Genomic DNA, 6,570 nt, shown 5'->3' on the forward strand with positions numbered 1-6,570 from the left:
TTTGAAAATAATAATAATAATAATAATAATAAAGAAAATAAGGAAAAAAAAATGGAGAATGAAAGGAAAAAAAATGGGAAGGAAATGAAGGGGTGTTCGGCCGGTGAGGTGTAGTGGAGTGAATGGAATGATGAAAAATAAAAAATAAAAAAGAAGTGAATCCCTGGGCGCTTGCTCTGAATCGAAGTGGAGTTGCAGAGAGGGGAAAAAGAGAGAAAAAAATTCGAGGCTAGGCTGTCGTGTCTCTGTTAGAAAAACTGAAGAAGAAAAAATGGGGGGAAAATGGGGACTGAAAGTGGGGGCAGCCCGGCCATCCTTTCTTTGGGAAATGGAGGAGATGAACTAAAAAAAGCCCTAGGGCTTGAATGGGGGGCCGGCAAGTCTTGCATTAGGAATGGGGAAGATGTTAATAAAAAATGGAAAAAAAAATGATGAAGAGTAGAAATTGGGGAGGGCTTCGACGTGGAGTGATGGAAGGGTAAATGAGGGTAGGTAGGAGAGAGAGAGAGGAGAGAGAAGAGAGAAATGAGGGAAATAAAAGGAAAAAGAAAAATAAATAAAAAAAATATAATATAATAATAAAAATAAAAATAAAAATAATAGTAAAGATAAAATAAAATATAAAATGATAAAAACTAATAATTAAATAGTGAGTGGACCAAAAACATCACTTGTAATTGGGATTTAAAATTTAAGAACAAAATTGGGCTCAAAGTTAATGTAAAAATAAAATTGAGACAAATTTTGGGGTCTACAGTCTTACATTAATCAACACTTAGACATGTTTTCACATCCGTGAGCCAACAAAGTGTGCTCCATTATGAACTCCTTAAAGCCTCAATGGGATGTAGTCAACCACCACCACCAACAAATCTATATCAAGAATGAGGTTCTTGGAGCCTCAATGGGAATAAGGACAATATTGTTCTAGAGCATATTTAAAACATTCAAAAATTATTCAAAAAAAAAAGGTGTATTTGAACTCTAGCAAGCCAAATCGATAACAAAATAAAAATAAAAATGATAAAAAAAAATATAAAATTTGTCTTGAACACTTAAGCACTCTGTGGACCCCGCATTTTCGCTCAATGCATTCCCACTCAATGGCGAAACTCGATTTTTATTAGAAAAAATTGATTTTTATTTGTTAAGAAAATGACTTGGAGTCGCCACTTATTTTTGTTTTATTTTTAAAGGGTAAACAAAATAAGAAAGAAAAACCCTAAGTGTGACTCCTTATTTTGGAAAAGATGGTTTGTGAAAAACCGGATCGAGTTCGGGGGTCAAGTTACTTATCGGGAAGGTACGATAAAGACCATAGCACCCCTCTAAGTCCCTAAAGTCGGGTCTCTACTAATAAAATGAAGCAATGGTGGCAATTAACTAATTAATCATGGATACCAAAATTAATAATCAACCAAATGAACATTTACAAGTCATGGTGAAAAGCAATATACACAAATAATGGTGAAATCTAATTACGAAAATACACAAAATAAATAATAAGAGAATTATACAGAATGATTTATTGAATTAAATAAATAAAAGATATTAAAAAAAATTTAAAGAAATTTCAAAGGATTTTATTAAAAATGATTTTGAATTAATGACTTCAATTTATTTATTTACAAAAAAGAATCAATTTATTTTCTCAACTTCATTTGTATTCAATTTTCAAAAAAGTTATTTACACTTAGTATCAAAAGAATTTATTACAAAATTTCAATTTGGGCACAAAAATATTTTTTGCTTGCTTTTACTAGAAAATAATGAATTTTTACAATTTTATTTACAAAAGTATTTAGATTCATTTTCATTTAAAAGAGTGATTTTTACAAATTATTTAAAATGACATAACTTTATTTGCAAAAGAAATTTTAATTAAAAAGAAAAAAAAATTAAATCCTTAATTTCTAAAAAATACTTTTAATCCCATTTTAATTAAGGGAAAAGATTTCATTTAAGAAAAACATTTTTTTGGACAATTTTATTAAAAATTAAATTTTGGGGCAATTTTATTAAAAACAAATTTTAGACAATTTTTATTAAACAAAGAAATTTTTGGACAATGCCATTAAAAACAATTTTTTGAATTCTATTAAAAAGAATTTTTTTGGATTTTTCTAAATGTATTTTTCTGAATTTTTATAAATAATAAAAAAAAAACTTTCTTTTATTAAAAATAATATTTTAAAATCATTGTTTCATCAAAACACATTTACTGAATTCTTCCTCTCATTTAAACAAAATTTCTAGTTTGTTCGATGTTCAATTCTGTACATACAAGTAAATATACACAGATAAATATTTACAGAAATCAATAGAAATAAAACTAAATATAAATGAGAAATCAAATATGTACCCCAGTAGGCTTACAACAAGTTCAATGTTCCATTTACAACTTTTTGAGTCTCACTTTGTTCCATGAAATTCCGTACTCCACGTGTCATAAATTTATGCTCAGCCAACAGGTTCGCAGAACGAGCCCATGCAAAAACAAAAATAGCCCAAGTTTCATATTAATTCACCACCAACAAATTAACTCAAATTTCATATTAATTCAACAATTCAAAGATAACAAACACCAATTACTAGTATAATCAAATCTAGAAGAATGATAATAATAATAATGATAAACAATAATAATAATAGTAATAATAATAATAATAATAATAATAATAATAATAATGGAAACAGATGAGATGGGAAAGAGGTCGCCGACCGGCAGTGGCTCGCCGGCGGCGACTGGTCGGTGTCCCGACAGCGGTGAGGGGTTGAGTTTTTGAAAATAATAATAATAATAATAATAATAATAATAAAGAAAATAAGGAAAAAAATGGAGAATGAAAAGAAAAAAAAAAATGGGAAGGAAATGAAGGGGTGTTCGGCCGGTGAGGTGTAGTGGAGTGAATGGAATGATGAAAAATAAAAAAGAAGTGAATCCCTAGGCGCTTGCTCTGAATCGAAGTGGAGTTGCAGAGAGAGGGAAAAGAGAGAAAAAAATTAGGGGTTGGCCTGCTGTGTCTCTGTTAGAAAAACTGAAGAAGAAAAAATGGGGGGGAAAATGAGGACTGAAAATGGGGGCCGCCCGACCCTCCTTTTTTGGGAAAATGGAGGAGATGAACTAAAAAAAGCCCTAGGGCTTGAATGGGGGGCCGACCAGTCTTGCATTGGGAACGGGGGAGATGTTAAAAAAAATTCAAAAAGCAAGAGCCCATGAATGGGGGGCCGGCCAAAAAGAAAAAGAAAGGGGAAAAAATAAAAATAAAAATGAAATAAAGGGAATAGGGGTATGGCTTGGACATGGGGTGATGGGAAGGTAGGGGAGTGAGAGGAGAGAGGAGAGAGAAATGAAGGAAATAAAAGAAAAAATAAAAATAAAAATAAAATAATAATAATAGTAATAATAAATAACATAAAGGAAAAAGTAAAATATAATAATAATAATAATAATAATAATAATAAATAAAACAATATACAAAATAATAAAAACTAAAAAATAAATGGTGAGTGGGTCAAAAAAACACATGTAATCGAGATTTAAAATCTATGGACAAAATTGGGCTTAAAATCAATGTAAAATAAAAATGAGACAAATTTTGGGATCTACACACTCACCAGGGGTGTTAAGCACCTGCTATTATGCAAAATTGGTTTTTTAGTTTGATGATCATATTTAAGATCGTTCAAGTAAATATGATTGAGTTTGTTTGGATGAATACTAGCATTAAAAGGTGTATCAAAATTACCCTCAAAAAATGCATCATGTGGATCATATAATGTTTGGAACAAAATTATGAATCGAAACTTTATGGTCTAACTCACTGACAGAGAAAGAGCCAAAACAAAATGTTTGTCACTGCAAAAATCGTAATAAAGGAGCTAGAAAATAAATTTTTCCATAGAGTTTCATTGTGAAAATGTGATTGTTTTCAAAAGTAAGATTGTTGAGGAGCCCTGGATTTGACACAACATATTATGTGATCCAACTTTCAAGGATTGATTAAAGCCATTTCCAAAGCAAAGACCCTGGAAAATATTCAGTATGGTAGTACCGAAAAGTGCTTATTCCATGCCAAGCGTTAATTTTTTGATGCTTTAATGAACTTAACGCTTTGTTTGGGAAAGTTTCTTAAAGGCTAAAATTCATGTCTCAATGTCAATTGCAAAAGCAATATATGAAATAGATATTTATTTAATTAAATTTCTAGAAATATCAAAATGATTTTTATTTAATTAAATTTTTTAAAATGTCAAATAATTGAGAGTGAAGAAAATCTTTTGTAGAGAGAATATAACATAAATAGATAGATTTAATAACATGGAAAAATCAAATTTATATCCACAAATTTGAAAATATTTATAAATTTATGCACTTATTAATTTCCAATATAATTACTTTATCTTTACTATAATTAAAAATTGAAATGAAAATAAATAAATTATTGATTTAAGTTCACTTAAAAAAATTTCTATTTGTATTTGTATTTTTAATCTATAGAAATTAAAAACCCAGTGTTAAATTTTTCGTCAAGTTTAAAAAGATCAATTAAGTCATGTGATTTTATGAAAATAAACTTAAAAAATGAAGGAAAAAAAATTATCGATCCATTGACTTAAAATTAATTTTTTTATTTATCAATTTATTTGTAAAGGTTCTTTTCATTTTAAAAAAATATATATGAAATATGGAAAACTAAAATTTTAATTTCTTATAAAAGGTGAATAGAAAAATTGAATTCTTTTAATTTATTTTTAAGATAAAATTTAAAATTATTAGAAAATAATTTTTTTCTTAAATTTATTTCTATTTACTATCAAAATGATATATTTTGTTTAATTTCTTAAGTGATGTATATGTATAATTTAAAATAATATAATCATTACACTATCATCTCATTAGAAGGATAAATTTTCTATCCTTTTCTAGATTAAAGAATCCTCTCATTTTTATTATTTATAATTAAGTGAAATAAAAACTTTCAAGTGTAAAAACAATTACTATTTTATATTAAATTAATTTGAAATTTAATTTAATCATTTATTTTAAAATAAGAAAATTTTTTTTTTTTTTTATGCTTTTTGTTGTTTTTACTATAAAATGATTTTCAAACTAGAGAAGATTGAGGTTAAAATTCAAGATAAAAAATACACATTTTTTTTTAAATTTTAACATTTATTTAATAAAACTAATTTAAAATTTATAGGAAATCATTTTAAATTTTATTATAAAAATTAATTCAATGTCCTGGAAATTAACCATTTTTTTAATTAATATTTTTTCAAAAAATTTACAACATGTTATTTCAACATGAAAATAATCGATCAAGAATCAAGAAAATAGAAAAATAAGTGTTGTGCATAAATTACTAAATAATTTCAACTTTGCAAACATAAATTTAATCTTAAATAAATTAAATCTCATTATCAAAAGAATAACATAAAAATAAAATAAAATAAACTTTAATATTAAACTACCAATTTTTCTAAAAAATAAAATAAATTTTGTTGTTGAACTACTAATTTTCCTATATAAGTTTAAGTTTACATGATTTAGAGTCATATGGGAAAATGTGAATTCTAAAGAGAAAACTCCAATACAAGACTTCCCGCTAAACCAAGCTCTCATATCACGTTCAACTAAGCTTACAGAATTTGAATTCAATATACATATCATGTTCCCTAGCTCTCATACTACGTTAAACTACTAATTTTCCTAAAAACTTAAGCCTACAGAATTTGAATTCAATATACATATCATGTTCCCTAATAATTACAACCAAGAAATATAATCTTTGCTTTGTTTGATTCTTCCCAATACCAATTTTTCTCCCTGCAAAAAACAAGAATACAAAAATGAAAAATGAAAAAAAATAATAATAAATTGTGTTTAATTTGAAAAATATTTTTTAAATTTTATTTTCTAAAAATGCTTTCACATTTTATTTTAAAAAAAATAAAAGAGGAAACTCTCTTTGATATTGAAATTTTTATATTTATGAAAACTAATAAAAATAACGAGATTGCATATGTTGGTCATTCCTTTTTATTTTCTTCACCCACCTTGAAATCATGGTCCATGTAACAATGAAGGGGAAGTCGATATTCTTCCATTCTCCAATGTGTTTTCTTGGGTTTCTGAAGCGATCCTAAGAAATACGTCCAATAAATCTTGAAGGCAAAGATGTTCCCATCTGAATCATAGATCGGAGTCTCATCTCCACTCAATTTCCAGAACCCTCTACCATCTTCAACCATTCGAATTTCCTCTCCTTGAATAAAGAAAAAATACTCCCTTTCTCTGCTTGATGAGATTGCTGTTATGAATCAAATAAAGAAGTTGAAAAGTAGTTAAGCCAAACATCCAATAAACTTTTTTACCATCCTACTTATTGTATCGTCAAGGAAAAGAATAACATTGGAAAACATGGCTTGTGTGGGTAGGTCGAACTTTTATGGCATTCAACCACTTTTGGAGAAAACCCAAGTTTGAGCCTTCTTTCCTAACTTCGATACCATGTTGAATTTGTATAATTAACCACCATGCACAAATTTGTGTCAAGAATGATG

The sequence above is a fragment of the Vitis riparia genome, chromosome 17, assembly GCF_004353265.1.
Source record: "Vitis riparia cultivar Riparia Gloire de Montpellier isolate 1030 chromosome 17, EGFV_Vit.rip_1.0, whole genome shotgun sequence".
Lineage (NCBI taxonomy): Eukaryota > Viridiplantae > Streptophyta > Magnoliopsida > Vitales > Vitaceae > Vitis > Vitis riparia.